Raw genomic sequence first — 20,782 nt, 5'->3', positions numbered from 1 at the left:
CCAAAGTCAAGACTATTTTGCCCATGACATTTTGGAACTTACTTTTGTCAAGTGCTTCTCCCCCAGGATTATTTATTACCCCCTTCACCTCATGATTTGCCTAAATTTTAATAAGTAATGAGGTAGGTTCTTCAGTTTTAGAGGGCTCTATAACATTATGACTCTCTAGAAAGTTGTGGAGGCTTCAAACATGCTCTGATTATTATTTTTTCCCCCAATGGTATCAAAACCAGCCTGCAGAGCTAATGCTAGGCAAGAGCTGAGAAAACATTTATTTGCCTCTTTCACTTTAGTGCTTCCTCTCTAATAGAAATAAGTTGATTGCCTGTGAAATCTCATAGAGCCTTTGCACAATAGTGTCCAGAAGAAAAAAAACAGGGCTCGTTATGTCATGTACTGGCAAGTGACTGAAGGGTAGTGACTGCACTCATTGTGCTTTATAGTATAATGAGAAGAGATACCTGTATTGATCTCTTAAGCCATAAAAATGATATATGGGTTGTTTCATGTCATTGATATGTAGCAGTCTCTGGCAAACTTGTCACAGGCATGGATTTGGGGTAACAAAGTGGTGGCACACTGCCACTGGCCTCTGGCCTCCATGCTAGGCTTTTCAATATGGCATTGCTTGTTCCTGACACAAGATTTTCCATTGCATCTGAATGTGCTCAGGGCCAGAGCTGGGTTTGATATAAGGCAAAGGATGAAGAGAGGGTTATACAGACACTTGCTCCTTTTCGTTCTGTTTCCTTCCAGCAGCAAAAAGATACCAGTTTTATTTTTTAATTATTTTGGTTGCTCTCTGAGGCTTTTGTTTTAAATATTGAAAATTTCTTCTATTGAGCACAGTTGTCCTCTCTCATTGAATCCAGCAGCCAGATTCCTCCTTCTCTAGTGAGAACAGGGATGGGAGGCATCATAGAAAACGCCTCTTTGTTTTGTTTTGGAGTTTTTGTTTTCCTTCAAAAAAAAATCTGAATAGACAGATTAATTCCTAGCTATTATAGTAATAATGACCTTTATACCACCAAAAAAAAAAAAATGGCCATAAGGGTCTCCAGCTAGGTCATTTTGGAGCCCCTGGTGCTGGAGGCCAAGTTCCTAGCCAAAAAAATCACATCTCTAAAAATAATTGGCTCCAGTAACAGAAAGAGAGAGCAGAAAGAAGAAAGGAGAAGTCAGCAGGTCAGATGGTGAAGTTGCAGGCATTCATATCTAAATAGTCTCCTGATGTACCATTTTGTTCCTAATGACACAGGATTAGGAGAGGAACATTACCGAGGTTTTATCGAAGTGTAAGTGAACAACACAGCCCAACCCCATCCTGTTCCCTCCTTCTTCAGCCCATATTGTAAAGGACTTTAAGGATTTGGGAAGCCGGATTTAGCAGCTGAAAGTAATTTGCTCCCTCCCTTCCTCCTCCATCCCCTTTCCCATTGCCCCCTCCATTTCCTATTTCTGTTTCATTCAGTAATTAACCTTTTGAATAATCTCCTGTGCAGAGCTGGCTAAACTGCTCTTCTATTTTCCTATTGTTGAGTGTCCTTAAGACAGAAGCTGGACCAAGTGTCTTGACTGATTGACAAGTAGAGCTATCTGGAAGGCAGGAAAGTTTAGCAGGAGCAAGGGGGGTGGTGGGAGGAAGGAGGGTTAGGTGTCCTATGACAAGGAGGAGAAAGTGTTGAAAGTTGTGCCGTGGGGTTTTTGTTCATTATACCCTGTGGGGTTTTTGTTCATTATACCAAGTGTTGCTCTTCGTAGGTAGTTGTGCTCTTAGATTTTATGCAATGAGGGCCAAAGATGCTGTAATCTGACTGAAGCAGGTAGAAGCTTGAGCAGTGTAAGCAGGGAAAGGATTTGTTCCCCTCATTTCCTTTTCCTGCAAGGAGGAACTGGTGTTTTTCCATCCCCATTCACTTTTTCTTCTCTACTATGTTATTAAAGTGTATTCTCACCTCTCTGTTGAAGTTATCTGGAAGCAGAGTGATTTTGTACAAATTTGTTCATTATTCTCAGTTGTTAGATAGTTTGTGTGATTGAATTTTAACCTCTGGTTTATTTGAGAATGTATTTTAGCTGAGTATCTACTCCTAATTCCCCATGCCATTTGATAGATTGATGATGTTGTATGACATTATTTCTATTCCTGTATCAGTGAGTCTAAACACTACAAGAGGTTTCATCCTTTTGCCTGTTCACAAATTGTCTATGAATATTTATCTGCAAGTATTCAATGACTCTGGTATGCATTGCACACTGAGCACTGTTCCTGATATCTGTAAGGCCATTTCTGAAGAGAATGCGTGCATTGAGATGTGACTAGGTTTAGGGTTTTCACAAGCTTTTTAGTGTTACCTGCTTTTCCATCTCTAAATAACCATCTCTATCCTTTCTGTCTTTGCATACAATTTTCTTTAATCTTGCATACAATTCACCAAAAAAAAAAAAAAAAAAAAAAAGATCCTAAGCCTGTCTTTTTGAAAGGAACCACCTGATCTTGCTTTTTCTTATTGAGACCCTTTTTTCCTCTCTATTAAATGAGTTTCATCCCATTGAGCCATGCGGTGCTGACTGTGTAGAGAGCATGCTGTAAAATGAAGTGGGGAAAACAAAAAGCATGCAAGAGTCCTGGGTGAAAATTATTTGTGAACCAACCACCTTGTTGGCCCCACTGGTGGCAGTCACATCCACATAGTTGGAACTGTAGGCAAGACAGCTGAGCTGGTGCACTGTGGTGCAGTTCCTGTGGAAGTGAACAGGGACTTGCGTAGGCAGGAGTGCCCGTGTTGACAAGCTTGCTCAGATGTTTGAAAGTTGAGTCAGTAATTTGCAAGCAAGGGTCAAAGCTTGATGGTGCAGGTTCATATATTCCCCAAAAGTGATTTTTACTTCCTGAGTAGCCTCTTCAATGTAATGTTTCCCCTTTCTACTCTGGGCTATTAACCTCGATAGTCTTTAGATCTGGTCCCCTGTAAATAAGACTTTTTAAGCAAAATACATTTATTATGAGTGCTTCCTCGTATTTTAAGTTTTTATTGTCTACATTCTGTTTGGAAGTCTCAGTGAAGCAATGATACTGTGTGAAATACTCATCCATCAGAGCTGTGTTACCGTTTGTAAGCTTTCTGTGCAGCAGCTGAAACTCCTGCTTGGCATGGCTCTTTCTGGCACACAGGCATGGTTGTCTGAAGGACAGCAGTGGCATTTCATTGAATGGGAGGATAGACTTGGGGAAGGAGTCAAAGTCACTACATGAAGATTAAAAAGTGGGTTGCAGTGTCAAGATGGGAGAGGGCCTGAGTGGGGGGCCCAATTAATAGGAGATTTTCAACTGTGCTTGCTGCTTGTAGCTTCACCATCAAATTTCCCCATTTTCTGGTGAAAAAATCAAGAAAAAAATTAATGCACCCTAGCTCCTTCAAACAAAGCAGCCTTTGGTTTTCTGTATGTATCCAGCAGCATGGATCCGTGGTTCATAAGAGCAGTTCCTATGTACCACAAAGAGCTGCATGGTTAATAATGTTGAAGTGGTGATAGGTATTGCCAGCAGCGACCACAGGAGACTTAAACATGCTGAAACCAAAAACCTCAGTCAGATGGCTGAGCTCCCAACACTGTGGTTACTAGGTGCTGTAGAACTCGTTGCCCAGTGTCTGTGGAAGGTGCTGCACTAGTGATGTCAGAGGATTCCACCCAAACAGACCTCACAATGGTAGGTGTAACTCTGCAGGCCCTGGTTGTACAGTGCCCAGTGCCTGTCCAGAAAGCTGGAGTTGAGAGTCATCTCCTCCGCAGAAAGGTGTGTCCTTGTCAAGGAGCTGTGTGACCAGGTCAAGGAGCTACACAAGGAAGTAAGTAGGATGAATAGCATTTTGACAAGAGAGAAATAGAGAGGATGATCTTAGGGTCTTTACAGGCACAGGAGATGCAGGTGGGCTTTGCACTGCATTTCACAACAAATCAGAAGTCAGAGAGGAAAACTGGAAAACAGTCACTCTCCATAGAACTCCTGTTCTTCCTGATGACTTGTCATTAAAAATGGGTTTAGTGTCCTCCAAGCTGAGGAGGAGATGGGTAAGACTTTTAGTGAGTCCCTCAGATCTGACCCATACAGGATCTCCTGGGTGAAGTGGCAAGCAGTTGAGTGGGTGACTCCCTACCCCAGGGGAGAGAGGCACCCCTTTGCCACCCTGACCTGTCATCCAGAGAAGTTTGATGCCTGTCTTGGGATCGAATCAGAGATTTCATTGAAAGGTTGTCAAGGCTTGTCAACACATGTGACTGTTACTCCCTGCTGGTCTTTCACATGGGCAGTAATGATACCAAGGGTAAATTGGTAATCATCCAGCTTGATTTTAGAGCTCTGTGGATGTTTGTCAAGGATCTGGGTACACAGGTAGTTTTCTCCTCAATATTACCAGTCAGGGTAAATGGTGAGAGAAGAGCTGAGTGGGACAAGAGGTAAGGGGCAGAAACTGGATCACAGGAAGTGCCACCTGAACCTTAGTAGGAACTTCACTGTGCAGATGACTGAGTACTGGAACAGGTTGCCCAGAGAGGCTGTGGAGTCTCCCTCACTGGAGATATTCCAGAAATATCTGGGTACAATTCTGTGCAATATGTTCTAGGATGACCCTGCTTGATTTGGGAGGTTGGACCAGATAGCCCATTGTGGTTTCATCCAACCTTGCCCATTCTGTGAAGTGAAAAATCTTGAAAAACTTCAATTATTTTTTTTTCTGCATGCAAAATAACCCTGGGAAATAAGCACCTTCACATTTTAGAGCCAATTCAGAACTAATTTATTATATTTATTTTTTAATTGCTCCCCTGTGACATCTAACACAAGTACTTCACATAATCCTTAAGTCTGGTGCTCTCTCAGCCAAATAGGAGAGTAGTACTTTTTTCCTGCCCCCCAGGTGATCATTTTCTGCTGTGCTCTTGAATGAGAATGTATGTTCCTTGGGGTAGGAAATTATACTTTTGTTTTGAGCCTGACTGTAAGCGTGATTAAAACAGCCATTGTTTTTAGTGTTATCTGGTAAGTTGGTCCTCTGATACATGGGGTTTCATCCCTGCAAGGAACTAGATCTGCTTTTCTTGATAATCTGTCAAGACTTTTGTGATGTTTCTGAGCTCAAATTGTTGGAACATTTTCTGCTCTTGCTTTTGCTCAGCTGATAATTTTTCCTCTTTTTTTTTTTTTTCTTCATAGGTAAGTCTTTGGGCTTTCTAATCCTCCCCTGACTGTCTTTAAAATAATGGTAAGTTATTTAATTTGAGTGCTTTTTGCAATAACATCACTATGTAATTTGGATTGGCAACAAAACTGCCGTGTCGTGTGCTTGCATGTACTATATTTGGGAGGGGAAAAGAGAGATGGGTAGACATGCACAGCTTGTTCTGAATCCTAGTAACTGTTAAACATCTTGATGCAGTTGAGCATAGCTGTGATAAATACCAGTATCTCACTGTAATTAGCATCCGTCAAGTTATGCCCAAGTATCAGAACATCCTGTCACCCAAATGGTATTGGCTACTGCTTCTATGACTACCAGAGAAGGCAGCAAGCAATATGTGTGCTGGAGCTGAAGGAGTGGTTATTTGTCTGGGAGGGTTGTATTAATAACATCCTGGCACGGCAGTGCTTTTTGTTACGGTTTTGGTAGAATGTATATGTTGCAAAACATTGAGAAACTGTCGTTGGGTGGCAAGGAAAATGATATGTTCATGTAGGATAGGATATTAGTGAAGTCACTGTGATTTTTTGCTTGTCAGAAGCTTAATATGCTCCATATGGCAGCTGTCCTTTACTGTGGCAACTGAGTTCTGCTGAAGGTCTGGTAAGTCAGTAAAATAACAAGACCAGCATTCAGTCTGGACTGGATGGCCAGCGTGCACCATGCTCAGGTCAGTCTATTGACCCTAAATGAGTGATGGAAGGCAGGACACAGGCATTTCAGCTGGTGTTGAGATGTGTGGTATGAGATGGGTAAGCAGGCTTTTTCTTTAGAAAAAAACTTTCAATCCATATCTTGGGCCTTTTTCAGACTTAGATAACCAGTGTCGGGCATTTTCAGAAATTCTTGCTGCCTTTGGGATAAAATTCTTTTTTTTTTTTTTTTACAAGTAAACCTATAGACTGCCTCCCAATGTCTGCCCTATGTGATAAAATATTCAAATGGAATGTGTCTAAAGTTTTAGTGATATATATTCAGATTAAACAAAAAAGTTAAGTTTGCAAAATTAGTAGTTTACTGTTCACATTGACTGCCCTGCTGGAGATTATATCCCTCACCAATGATTTCACTTGCATCAGTTGAAGTGTCTGATTTCTGATTAGATATTCAAATTACTGACTTACCTCTAAAGACTGGTTACCTGGCATGTTGGAAATGACAAGATGTTTGTAATCTAGACATGGTCTGACAACATGAATATGGCCTAAAAATATTTTTTGTAAAACCCTTATTGCAATTTAAAACCCTTTTACTCAGGTAGATATCTCATTTAGTGTTTGAAGAGCCTAGGTGGGAATGTGGGTTATTCATGTCCTGTGAAAAAAGATCTTGTGCTTTGGGTTTTTCATAAAGTGTGTAATTTATATGTTAGCTGTGGTGCTGAAGTCAAGAGCAAATCTTACTCTTTTTTTTATTGGTATCTTTCTACATTGTTACATGTTCCATGGTCCTCAATGTCTAGAGAAAGGAGCAGATAAAACTGAGCAAAGTTTGTCATATATCCTAGAATTTCAAGCTTCATTAGAATCAAAAGGTTAGAGACACTGTTTCCAGTACGACATAGAACAAAAAACCCTGTTGTGTGACAGTGAAGGGGAGAGTGAGTCAAAATTCCTAAAATGGCACAGAAGACTGGGGCAAACCTCCCAAAAATCAAAGGATTCAGGGATTTGAGTAGGTTTCTTTGACAATGGGTCTTTTTTTTTGAAAGCTGCTTTTGAAAACATACCCTACACATTTAAAGTAGGTTGTTCTGGACATATTGAATAGACTTATAAAAAGAATTGTGGTTGTTCCGGTGTTCAGGGTACTGTGTTTTGTTAGTATTTGTACATAACAAATTTGTACATAGTATTTGTAACCATAAATCAAGGGAGAAACTCTGAGACACTGGTATGGGGTAACTTTTACACATAAGTAAGCGTGTGGGATAGTTCTAATAAAACATAGGATACATGGAAACCTCTGAATTATCTGATTCAGCTTTTGTTAAAGATTCCGTCATAAATTTGCAGTGTGATTGGGGTGGCTTTCCCCTAATAGTGAAGTTGGTGATCCCTGTCTAATTTCACTTCTCTGAAGTTTTAAAAGCCCCTCTTTAATTTCCAGCCTCAGTGTGTTCATGGCCAGTTAACATCCAATGTTCTTATGTCAACATGATCTCTTAGTTTAAAGAGCTCTTTTTCCTCCCTGGTGTTTAACCATCTGATGAATTTATAGTTTCTAATTGCACACCCCTCTACTCTCTTGCTACCTTCCCCCCCCCCCCCCCCCCAACTTTTCTGCTTGTTCACAGAGGGAACAGGGAAGTGACTCCAAGAGATCAGCTGAGCAACACAGTCCTGACAAGGTCTGAGGCAGCCATGACACAGCTGAACAAATCTTCACCTTAAACAGCCTGCTGTATCAAGTTTATATGGGAGAACTGGGCTATAAAAACTGCAACTCTGTGCTGCTACAACAGTGCTAAAGTGGCCAGATGGATGTCAGCCTAGGAATATGAGGGCTCCCAAATCTGTGCAGTGACATCTCATGGCATATTTAGTGCTGGTGCTCAGATGGACTTTGCTGCAATCTTTCTTGAACACAGCTGCTAGTCTGTGAGTTTTCTTTATTAATGAATCACAAAGAGGCACTGGGACTGGATGTATAGTTATAAGCGATTGCTCTGCAAATGTATTTTTTCCTCTTTGGCTTCTAAATTACCTGCTTAGTATTTTAGGGTTTGCAAGTTGATGGAAAGGTTGTGCCTAAGGGCCATTTCAGCTTCTGGAAATCTCCCCCATAAAGAAGTTCTCTGTAAACCTTTCAGGGGTGAGTTTTGTTTGGGGGGTTCTGTAGATGTCTGTCCAGAGCCCATCAGTCACTTTATGACCATATGTTGGCATCTGATGTGAAGATGGATTCCAAAAAATATGCAAAGCGTGGTACCTGCTTGTGCCTTTAAAGAGTTCATGAACCTTGAGCATCCATGCTTTGGTTTATTTTGTATCTTTGAATGAAGTTTTCTAAACAAGTGTTATGCAAGGCCTGAGGTAGGGTATGAGTTTCACTGAATTTCATGTGTCTTAGGCACTGTCACACTTCTGGAAATATCACTGAGTTTTTGCATAGTTGCTTTTATTTCTTAGGCTCAAGGCAACTATTTCCTGACCATCAACATCAACAAATGGCTGCTGTAATATATTTTTTTGTTTCTTTATTTGCAGAAAATTTTACTCTTTTCTTTAAAAACCTTTTTTTATTTCTTTCTTAAGTTTACATATGATAATGGTATTCAAACATAGCACTAGTGTCCATCCATTCTTATACCGTTTCTTGTACACTTTTTTGTGAAAACTGTGTGAACCTTTCAAAAAGCAATTGCACAACCAGAAAAATTAATTTCAGCCCAGGGACTCTGGAAGAAATACCTATGTTCTTTCTGAAAGTTTGTGGACTGATACAGTCCTAAACAAAGGTGTCAGGGTGTGAGGCAGTAATCAAAAATCTGCTTGATGAATTACACCACAGAGTTTTCTTTATGGGATACCATGGGATGCATGCTAGATAATTTCCTTAGGGGTAGAAGTAAAGATGTGTGTTAGGTGTTCCAGTATCAGGGTATTTCTGGGGTGAGTTGCTGAATATCCCTGACCCTTCACTACGGGATCATCCCTGCTGCTGCTAAGTGTGGATCAGGCAGTTGGTGCTCAGTGTATCATGTAAATTTACTGAGATTAATCTGCAGAGTCTCTTGCCAAGCATCTAGTGCCTGCTAAGCTGTTTCCTGCAGAAGCCAGGTGGGCACTTGGCAAGGGCTGTGCATTAACAGCGGGAAGTGCCAGCTCAGATTGGATCACGTGCAACCCACCAACCACCCCAGCCCCACAGAGCTGCTGCTGCTGTTTGTATAGAGATGTTGTTCCACCACCACAGGGCCTGAGGACTCTGAGACATCTCATTGCCACTTGAGGACACGGACTCTGGTGTTTTGGCAGCTACATACAGTAGTGAGTAAGAAAACACAGGCAAGTGTCAGTGTGGTGGCTGAGGGTTCATCCTGGGGCTAATGCTTTGCCCAAAAAGTAAGGAGTAGGATTTTGTTGACATTTCTACATCTTCCACTTGCATGTGTTTGGGATGACAGCATTACGTGCATGGAATTAGGATCTGTTTTCCCATTTATCTCCAGCTTACGGCCCGCAGTTCAAGTTGTGCATTGTCTTTAATGATTCTCAGCTCCACATTTCTAAGCTCTCACCTGAGTGTGTCTTGGAGGGTGTACTAAACCCGCACTTGCATCAAGGCAAACTTCAGAATCACAGAAAGTTTGGCCCACAGCTCCAAATGTGGCACTGGCTGCACAAAATACTCTGTTCAGGAAGTGTCTCTTCCCAGTAAGCGACCACGGGCATAGCAAATTATTTTAAGGCTTTCACTGGCTGCTATTCCTTTGTGCCTGGCATCAGCCAAGTCATGCTGTAGCTGTGGGTTGGAGGGCTCCTGCACAGGCCACGGATCAGAGGAAAAGGAAAGAGAGAGATCAGCAATCTAGCATTTTATGATGTGCTTCATTCTTGTCTTGTATCATTCCTGCTTTCTCCTCTTGCCTGTTTTTTTGTTTTCCCTTTCACAGCTCTAATATCTGTTTGTTAAAATAATCATTTTTTCTCTGCGTGAGCTTCTGTCATTAGATGAAAGGTCATGGATATAATATGAATCTGGAACGATAAACACAGTGCAAAATGGATTGAAATATACACAGCAAAGGGTTACCAATTAAAAAACACTTTGCCAAGCTTACACTGAACAGCCATGCAGCCTCTGATTTCTCTTTGCTTATAATTAGCTGCCATTGAAACCTAATTATTTTCAGGACTGAAAGAAGTGAAAATTAATTTTTTTTTTTTTAAAAAGAAACTTATCTTTTACTGGAAAGGTTTCTGTGTAACATCCGTTCCATGGACACAGAAGTCCAATTCAAGTTCTTCATATCTGGAAATTAGAGATGGAAAAGGGATATGTGGGTAAATCTGTTATCTTGGATGTGTTCTTGGGTTACTTTGAAAGCTCTGCCTCTGAAATCGGTATCCCAAGGGTATAAGGATATTCCTTTCCAGCTGAGGTTCCTGATGTGCTGGTGTGATGTGGAGGATAGGTACTGCAGGAAGCCAGAAGCTCTGCTCCCCATTCAAGAGCATCTTCTCAGATCCCATTCCAACAGACCATTCCCACATGGTTCAGAGACCCTTCCTTCAGGGACTTCCCTCATCTGTCCTGAATGCCTTAAATGATGGTGGTCTTAATGACTGCTCTTTTCCTATCCAGCTAGCTGAATTTTAAAATTGATTATTTAGGACTAGGTTTCCTGAATTAATTTTTTCCATCATCTTAGGCTTTTTCATGAGAGAGATGTGAGTTGTTACAGTGCAAGAGCGGTACATCTACATATAAGGGCTTCCCACAACCACACATTTTGCTGGAATTTCTGCTACAGTTAGAGCACACATCAGTTACAAATGTATTGTTTTGGAATGTTGGACGTTTCTAAATGCAAGTGACAGTATAGTTAACTCTTCTAAAATTCAATCTTCTTGTGCTGTAAGAATATGGATAATCTGTAATTCCTGGGGGGGGGTGGGGGAAACGATCAAAGAACTAAAGGCTGGGATTTCTAGTGCTAGTTGTTATTGATGCCCCCATTTTTAGAGCCCCACACTTGAAAGTTAAGAAAGCAGTGTTTCCTCTTGGCAGTCTTTGCTGTGCTTTCTATGGATAAGGCTTTCAGTATGTTTTCAAGTTGGGTATCTGGAAAAGCATGCATGCTTTCAAGTTTTCAAGACTTGAATCAGTCTCCATAAGGGACTGTGTGCATCTCCTCTGAGATAAACTGCAAGAATCTTGGAGAGGGAGAAGTGAGTAGAGGGAGAAATGCCTTCCCTACACCGGCAGTAAATTAAACTTGCAATGGAAAAAAGGCAGCCATAAGTCTCTCATTCCTCATGTTCACCCAAGATCCATGAATCAAACAAATAGATATTTTTATCTGTCACATGATTATTAATTATATTAGTAGACTATCCTCCAGTGCAGGTGAATTCTTTGTATATTTAAGAGAACATGACAGTTTGTGTTAATTCCAGGAAAAACTCATGTTCCCACTCCTTCAGCTTGAGGAATAACCTTCAAAATGCAAACGAGTTTTCTGCTTCAAAAAGCACAAGATATTAATGGTGATTTTTCAGATAAAGAGAGGCCCTTTTGCGTCTAACTGGTATATGAGGCCTGTTTCTACAGCATTACATTTAAGATTTCTTTTCTCCATTTGGCAGCATGGTATGGAAATTCTTATGAGAAAGATGAGTTGAGCCAGATTTTTTAAGTAGAAAATGGGAAAATGTTTTAAATAGGACAGAGGAGCAATAGAGGAAAACTTAGGAAAAATGCAATAGGCTCTTTATATAATGAACAACCCAACTGTTGTGAACTGTTGGCGTGACTCAAAGCTGAAAACAAGACCTACAATGCAGACTTGTGGGTAATACTCGTTCAGTGAGAGGGATGTAGGTAATGGGTTTAGGGAAGCAGTTGCTACATGTGAGAAATAGACACCAGAAGCTTGTGATATTTTTGTCTGGGTAAAGAACCAGTGTTTGTAGTCTTAGCAGCTGGATACTGTTTTGTTTTTTTTTTTCTTGGCGTGGCTTTGCAGGAGAAGAATGTGCAAGTATCTGGACCACCTATCCATCCTCTTGACCTCTTCTGCCAGTGTTATTAACTACTGATGGACAAAAGTGTAGTGACATAGAGGTTCATTCTCCCTGGTTACAGTTCTGGCACTACTTCCACAAAGTTTTGGACGGGTCCATTAGACCTCCTTGTAGGCCGCTTCCAGCTTTTTTTTTTCTAGACAGAGAGCTAAGTGAGATATCCTTAATTCTTCCCAACAATAGAAAAAGGGCGGCCTGCCATTTGAGGAGCCAGGCTCCCTTTGAGCCAGAGAAGCATGGGCATTTCTATGCCAGATGAGTAGGGTTCTTGGGGAAGGTGGCTAGGGGAAGCTTTTGGAGGGCCAGGAGGGAAGTAGAGCAATTTCATTTCACTTGGAGTCACCATGGCAGCAAATTACTTCTCCTTCCTTCCTCCACCTTGTTTAAAAAGAAAATGGGGAGTAACAATGGCAAGCACGGCCTTCAGCTAGAGTGAGCAGTAGAAACTCATTTACAGCTGAAAAATATATAGAAAAGGAGTCAGGAAACCATTGAATGATTTGTAAAAGGAGCATGGTTTTCTTGTTTGCTGCTCCATTCACTGTCTTCCCTGTTAATCTCTGAGAAGAGAGACAGGCCATTTTCTCAGCCAAGAACAATTTACCTGTGTGCTGGCACACAGTTAAGAGCAATTTAGAAAACAACAAAAAAAATCACATTCCAAATTAACATTTAGCTGGTGACATTAAGGGAATTCTTTTTTTCTCCTTTTCCCTCTCATTCAGAAGTTAAAAAGCAGTATCTTTTCTGCTCCCTGAATGGACCAGAGGAGCGTGCCGCATACAGAGGTGGGGTGTGAGGTGCCCTGAAGGAATGAAGAAGCTGAACCCTGCCGGGCATTTATGGGTGCTGAGTCCCATGGTTGCATGTTTGGGACAAGTTGCACAGAGAACCTGGCCCTCTGGGCATGTTGGCACCTCGGGTATCCCAGTATGGGTGCTTCTGTGGGGAGATGCAGCTGCACAGGGGGAAAGTGTGGGGTGTATTTGAACTCACTTCTGATATCTTGATCCTTGTGCATTTCCATTCAGGTGCAGGCATTACTCTGAAATATTGAAAACGCCCATGCTGGAGTTTTTTCACCAGTGCTGGTATTTTGACTCTGATGTTGCAGCATCTTTTCACATCCTTATAGTATAGATGTTACTAAGAAATTAATGCCACTAAGACTAGGCCTTATCCTTTTTAAGCCACAAGGTTTTGCCTGCAGGTGTGTTAGCTGTTTTAGGGAGGAGGAGGATTATAACCAGAATTACTCCTCAATATGAAACAACAGTCTTGGATCAGTGGGTGAGAAAGCTGTTCCTCCCCTCCCATCTACTTCTGGTACCCCCATAAGAGTAGCAGTGGCCAAGGAATCATGTGAGCACGTAATTTCCAGCTGCTGATGCAGTCACCTTTCCTCTGGCCTCTCTTCAACAATTCCATAAAACATGTGTGGCTGCAAGCTGTACTGGAGGTAACAGATTCTCCTGATTGCTTGTCAAAATCATGACACTGTCAGGAGGTAGAAAACATCTCCTAGATCTCACAACCTTATGGAGAGCTGAAGCTACATGGGAGTCTCCCAGTCCAATGACCAAAGAACCTCTCTGAAGATCTGCTTAGAACAGGATTGGGCCTCCTGCCAGGTCCAGCATCCGTTTGGCTTATGTGGCCATGATCTGACACAACATGTGTCCCAGCCTCTGCAGAGAAATTTGGTGTGATGGTCTCAGGTGTCACAAGCTTGCTGCCTTGAAAGAATGGTATGGCCTTTATCACCAGCGCTTTCTTGATTTACTGAACAGGAAAAAATGTCTTCCCAACATATCGGCATCTGGTAGGAATGCCTAGAAGAAGTCATGATGGCCTGTGGGTCTCTATTGATGGAGAAAGCATACGTCCTGTGACTGCCCATGCACTACCTCCTCCCTGGGTAAGATGGGTATCCCCTTCTGCCCGCCAGCTCTGAACTCCCTCAAACCCTCATGAAGGTCAATACCTGACATGAGTCAACCAGTGACATGAAGCTTGGTGAAGTTGGCAGAAAGGGAAAAAGCCAAGCTGTTTAGATGGAATGGGATATGGTCTCTTCATGGGGCAGGGACAGTCTCACCTCCACCCAAGGGGATGCTTGTGCAAAAGCATTAAGAACCAGGAATGAGAGTCATCCTAAAGCTGTTCAGCTGTGCTCACCACAACACCAGGGACCAGGAAAGCTGACCAGATGGTTATCTCTTTTTTCTTACAGGCCTAAAGGGCTTGAAGGCATGTGGGTGGCAGCACTCCTTCCCTGTCCTGGAAGGGGATTTGACTCTTTGGTTTTTGGCTTGTGCAGATCTGGCATCAGCATGCAGGCTACCCTGTATTTGATAGAAATGACAGCCCAGTGTCATGGCTTATACCCTGTCCACCTGAGAAAGATTTTAGGAGATCCAAAAAGACCGGGTGGTGTGTAAAGGTGTGGAGAGAATGTTGGCAAGAGTGAAGGTGAGACAGGATGTTACACAAATAGAAAACTTGATGGAAGAGAGTTATTTTCAGCACCTAACACAGAATGGGTCAGCATGTTATCAGCTGGAAGAAGATATCATTTTCAAGGAATCCCTCACTCCTCTCCTGTGTGATGCAGAGAGGTGGCAGCAGTGGTTCCCACTCAGAAGATCTATACAGAGGCAGTGTCCTTGGCTTACCCTTATCTGTTCACATGGATGCAGCCTAGCTGCATTTTTTGCTGAAGTGGACACTGTGGGCCAGGTGGAAATGCTTTGTGCATGGCCAGCTGGACCACCCCAGTCTCATACATGCCTGCCCTGCTCCACAGAGGCGCTGTTGACCTGGATTATTAGAAGGAAAATGGATTCTTCATCTGCTCATTTGCTGCAGGACGAAACCCTCCTATTTATGCATGTACTCATCTTTCAGCCCCCACCTTCCTGCAGAACATCACTTTAAACATGTGAATGGCTCTAGAAGTAATCCTCCTGCTAGTTGTGTGCAGTGCATATTCCCTCTCATCCTACTCCTTCCTTCTCTGTTAGACAGCACCTATCCCCACTTCCCCAGAGCAGTCCACCCCATCATCTATTCTGCTGCTGTACATGCCATGTCTCCTTTTTTTTATATTTAATTTAATAAAATGAGTGCGTGGGTTGATTTGCATATTCATGGATCACTTGATTAATAATTGATGAGAGGGCCTGGGGCAGGTGGTTGAGAATAAAAAACATTTAGCAGAGAGTGGAGTGAAAGGAACAGATCCCTTGCTGGCACATGTCCACAGGGGAAAGAACGGCTGGGGGGCTGGCAGGGAGGGAAGGGGAGAGGCAGAGTACACGTAAAGCTGAATGTCACCAGTGGAATGTAATTTTGTCGATTTAAATAATTAATCATGTCCTCAGAATCTGTAACATTTCAGTCCCAGGGGCTTTCTGCTTTACCAGAAGAGCGGGAGCAGGGAGGTTGCTCTCCTTGGGATGGGAGATGAGGAAAGGGCAGAGGTTGTGAGGAGTCATTTGATGGGCTATCTTTAGTAGTGAGAATCTTGAGAATTCAGAGAAAGCTGCTTTTGGTACCCTAAATCCAGGACTCATTCACAGACCCTACTGCAGTGCTGTGGGTCTCTGGTATGACCAGTGGGACTGCAGTGCAGTGAAGTGTGAGATGGCATATTGCTAAGACTGGATTATTGTCCTGTGGAGAGTGGAGTCTGAAAACTCCTGTTCCCAGCCTGCATCTGTGTTCAGCACTCAAAGCCAGCTTCCCCAACAACTCCTGCGTGTGTGATTTATGGGTGGAGAGATAGGGAGAAGTTCCATATCATAATCTGAGAGAAGAGGAAGTGCTTAAAGGCATTTTAATGACAAAGTGCGGCTGCTGATTTCAGATGTTACAAAGACCTGATTTGTTGGACCTTCCTGGCAGGAGGGATCAGCTGTGTGGGAGGAGAGGGGCAAAAGAAAACTAGGGGCACAACTGCTTCCTGGGATCTCATTCAATGAAGCAGGAATGATGGCTGCCCATCTCACCTCCCCAGATCCCCACCCTTCTGTCCCTCGAAGACTTTGCAGTGTTGACACGCCAAATGTAAATACGGCCAGGCTTAGGCTTAATGAACCTCCAGGGTTTAAGGGCAAAGAGAGTAAGGTATGGCTTCAGTGATTTGAATTTGTACATCTATCCTGAATACAGATGTCCTGTAGCACTCATTTCAGGATTTGTTGCTCCTTTTCTACTAGATGTGCTGCATTTTGCATGACTTGGGAAAAAGATTTTCAGTTTGCTCCCTAGAAATTGTCATCAGTGGCATGAAGAATAACTGGGAGTGATGAATATATCAATGCCAGCACAGCAGAAGTAGGGAGGGAGACCTGGCTAAGCTGGGAGCATTGGCAGAAGCTAGAATGTTGCTTGCAGTTGTGAAATTAATGGTTTTAGTTCTCAGCTTTGTTACTAAAGCTGTGAAAACCACTGAGACCAGCCACCCCCAAGCCAATAGCTTTTTTTTTCTGATTGTGTCTGCACAAGCTAAGCAAGCTAGTGAAGTGTTCCTGCTATTGTCTCCAAGGCTGGGGCTACTCTGAATCTATTTAGCAAGAAAACCCCAGTATCTGGAGAGATTCTTGCCTTGGGACTCGTCCTCTCTCCATTCCTATTGCTGGTGACAGCATGCAGGATTAATTTGGGAAATTTTGATCCATAATAGATTTTTCATCTTCCAGCAGGGGCTTTGATGGTATATTTATGAATAATCTTCACAGTCAAAAATTAAAGCAGCCTTTAACAATAGCCCAAGGGAGGCACTGACCATTCACTTCTGTTAAAATGTAGGTATCTTTTAATAAATAGTAAGGCAATACATTGTGGAACTGAGATAAATAGTTGGGTAGTTATTATTAAATTATTTTATAGAATTTATTGATACAACTCTTCTTATATTATTACACTGTTTGAAGCTGGAGAAAGCTCCAGATCTTTGTACCCTCTGTGCTCTCGTGCTGCTTTTCCCAGTGTTTGCAGCTAGGAGAGATGGGATCTAGACTAGCTTTGAATTTCTTCCCTTTCCCATACCTGCACTTCTGCCACCACCACTGGTTTTCTGCATCTCTTTGAGATCTTAAGTACACTGGAATATTTTGACTTTTTCTTGACTATCTTACATTTAAAATCAAATTATCTTCCATCTGAGATGCTGCCTCACTTCCTCATATGTAGGTAGTCTCTTCTAAGCACTGGGACACACTTTTGAGGTCACTGTTTTCTTGAGGTCACCATCTTGAAGCCTTGCCTCTGTGTGTAGCATGGAGAAGTGGGGTTAGAATTTCCACTGGCACAGGAGATGTACTGAGAAAGCAAAGCATAATTTCATGAGCTGGCATTTGGACATGGCAGAGATTGCCCTGACAAGAGCATTGGCATGCTGCCCTTTTTGGAAACATACCAGGAAAAGCTCCAAAGATGTGTCTGGTCTTTTGCTTACTTTGGCCTGTCAGTTCAGGGCAAAAGAAAGAAGAAGTTTCAATAACTTGGAACAATTCTGGTATCCTACAGCTCTGCCTCATCATTTCAGGACTTTGTACAGACTTGGGTGATTTTATTCCTTCTACCACTTCCTGAAAATTCTTCAAGAACACGTAGGCCTGGTTTAAATCGGCATGAAAAATACAGAAGCTTCTCTAGACTTTGCAACCAAATATTTTGATCCAGGAAAAAAAAAAAAGGAACAAACAAAACCCCAAAAACATAGGTAATAGCTGTAGTGGGATAATTGTGTATCTTTTCCACATCTGAGGTAGAATGTTTCTAATAGCAAATACCAAATTAGTAACAGTTCTTTGCAAACTTTTTTTGCTTAATACCAAAGATATTGGAGGGAAGGAGCTGGGTTCAATTTTATTCAGAATTTTAGGTCAATCTTTATTTTCACTCATTATTCTACTGAGACACCATGATTCTGGAGAATTGACTGTGAAAGCAGATAGGAAAAAAAAGATATGAGTCTAGCCAGACAATTTCACTCTGTATTTCTGTGTGCCTGCACAGACTAGTGGTAATTTTAAAATAAATGTCCATATCTAAACTTAAATGGAAGACATGGTAAGCACTGGGCATGAATTCTGCATGTATGTTTTTCTGCAGCAGAGTATTTCACACTTGCTTTTTCAGGTGCTTGAAATTTACTGCTGGACCCAAGGTTTGGCACATCGCTTACTTTAGGTAGATCAATTTTCTCCTTTTGCAGCAAGTAGTTCAGTCTTTCTTCAGTCTCTCCAGCACTTCTGCCCCCATCATCACCATGTCTAATCACAACTGTTGAGATGATTATCTGCATATGTCCCTGGTGGAAAGGCAATGTTACTCTTCCCATTTCACAGAAGGGGAGAGAGATGCTATGCAACTATGTGACTAATGCAAGGTCCCAAGGGAATTAGTTGACAGCAGTGTCTTGAGGAAACTGCAGGAAGCATGAGTTTGGTAGTGCATGCTGCCTTACTGAGTGGCTGATTTTATAACATGAATCCTGCTCCCTGGGATCTCATCTGAGATTCGTCACTTCGTTTGCCACTTGCAATCTGGTGATAAACACCAGCCTCTGCCAGCCTAGCGATTTAACATAAGTGCATCTCTGCAAAGTCGCTGATTTGATTGACTGGAGATTGTCCACATCTGGGCAATTGTAGTCGGAGTCAACTCCCCCCCCCCCCCCAGTTTTCTTGATTTTTATTGACATTTGAGACTTTGGCCCATGGCTGCAGGAAGGAAAACCTGTATTCAGAACTTAAGTCTGTAGACAAGTTTCTGCAAAGTCTGAAGGTGGAGATAGTGTCTGTAGTTCAGGGCTGTTTCATTGCTAATCTCTTTGCTATGTAGTTAACCTCAACAGTGATTTTAGGCATATTGTACCTATCTTACAACTGTCCTGCTGGTAACATGCACAATTAATATGACACCTGGGAATGTAATACATGCTTCATGTCACTGAATTCAATTCATTTAGCCATTTTCTTCCCTGGATATATCTTGGATAAGGTCAGTGAATTTGCACTGAAATTTCATTTGTCTGTGCACATACTGCTGCATTATCACAAGATCCCAATTAACAATGTCAGACACATTTGTCTCCTTTTCTCCTAATAGGAGAAGAAAACGCACAATAAGCTGAACTTTCACAATGCTTTTCAGCACACAGGCCTTGGCACAACCTAGGGAATACCCTTCTATTGCTAAAAATAATAGCTCTAAAGTCTTTGCCCAACTGTTAACTAAAATTTGTATAGCATGGCGGATAAATCATCTGCTTAGTACATCTGAAACATTATGTTCCAATCCTGTTAAAGTTGTAGTTATTCAATATTTCAATTAACTTTTCTGCTGATATGATTATATATGAATTAAACCTTGTTAATATTTCCAAAGCCATGATAGAGGAATATATTTGATCAGATATTTCTTTTCATGTGCATGAAAGGCCTGCTAGGGAAGAGAGCTGCAGAACTGTAAAGAGATCTTCTATCTCTAAACAGAAGTTACTTTAAGGAAAGGGTTGGCTGTGGGAGATGCTTAGAAGCATCTCACTCTGTTGTGTGATCCCATTTTTTTTCCACTGTGCAAGCACTGTTGGGCCTCAGCAGAGGCAAAATTGTAAGAAAAGATAGAATTGCAAAGAAGTGGTGATACAGCAGGTTGTGCTTCTCCTTTTTAGCTAGTCCTGTAATGATATTCCTGTGTAGCAAAAGGATTTCATAGGTGTTGGGAGCATTTTCCCTCACAGACCCATTTAAAACCTTAAACTTCAGTCCCTGTGACACTTTCAGTAAATACAGGTGACTCAGAGTCATCGGGTTTTCCAAGGTTTAAATGAGGCAATTCAATTTTCATGGTACAGAGCTGAATTCTGCCTCTGCTTTCTGCTGGAGGTCAGTCTTCCCTTCCAGCCCTTCTCCTGTCCTGTTAGGGGAGTTACTGCATCTCTTTGAGAGTGAGTCAAGTGGGTCCTGTTTCTGTATTTTGAAAAGATTTTTTGTAAAGCTTTGTTTGCTGTGAGCAACACAGGACAGAATTGTGGTGGATTCAGCTCCTGCTTTCTCCCTGTGTGTAAGCCTGTGCAGCCTTCCTGGACTGGGCAAGCTGCTCTTAATTCTGCTTTGTTTCATTCAACCATGCAAACATCTCACTTGTGTGTATCTGGGTAGCTTTAATCTCTTGCTCTTTTCCTTTTCTTACTTAGCCTGCTGCCTCTGTGCAGTGATTTGAATCCACTCCACAAATCCTGTGTGAAAACACCAGCTTCCTCATAACTTCTTTTGTTCTCCCTGCTGTCTTCCCCTTATGCCAGGGCCCCTTTCAGCCAGTCAAGGGAAGTCGGGGAGCAGAGAAATGGGTGAGCTGTAGCCCCCAAGCTGCAGGACGTGGCAGTGCTGACAGATGGAGGCCACCATGGTGGCACCAGGCACTAGTCCCTGCCTTGCCCGCTCGGGCAGGCTGTGGTGAAGAGCTGACGTCTCTTTTTTGGGGTGGCCAAGGGGGCAGGCAGTGTGCCCCCAACAGGCACAGGCATTTGCTGCCTGACCTGATGTTTGCTTTCAGGCATTTGGAAATGGGCATGCATTTTGCAGTGTTGCTGCTGAGTGAAGAAAAACATTGTGGGTTTTGAAATCAAATCCTAATTTAGGGGTCTGTCTTTTCCATCTGAATATCCTAGCTCTCTCTTCTGCCTTGTGAAAATTTCCTTGCCCTTCTCTCTCCTTTCCCTTCCCTTTGTTCTCTCTTTATCTTCCTTATGTTCTTCCACTTCTTTTTCCTGTC

At 42.2% G+C, this 20,782-nt stretch overlaps 1 protein-coding gene across 2 annotated transcripts in view; it reads left to right on the top strand.

Annotated features, from left to right (window-relative positions):
- The window catches only part of LSAMP (limbic system associated membrane protein), a 993,127-nt gene that overhangs the window by 313,424 nt on the left and 658,921 nt on the right, over window positions 1-20,782 (top strand). The gene's annotated exons all lie outside the window — the stretch shown is intronic.

This window comes from Chamaea fasciata, unplaced genomic scaffold (assembly GCF_029207755.1).
Source record: "Chamaea fasciata isolate MVZ Bird 193981 ecotype frontalis unplaced genomic scaffold, bChaFas1.0.hap1 SCAF_2, whole genome shotgun sequence".
Classification (NCBI taxonomy): Eukaryota; Metazoa; Chordata; class Aves; order Passeriformes; family Sylviidae; genus Chamaea; species Chamaea fasciata.
The sequence above is the reverse complement of the archived record's forward strand: the minus strand, read 5'-3'. Positions and strand labels throughout refer to the sequence as shown.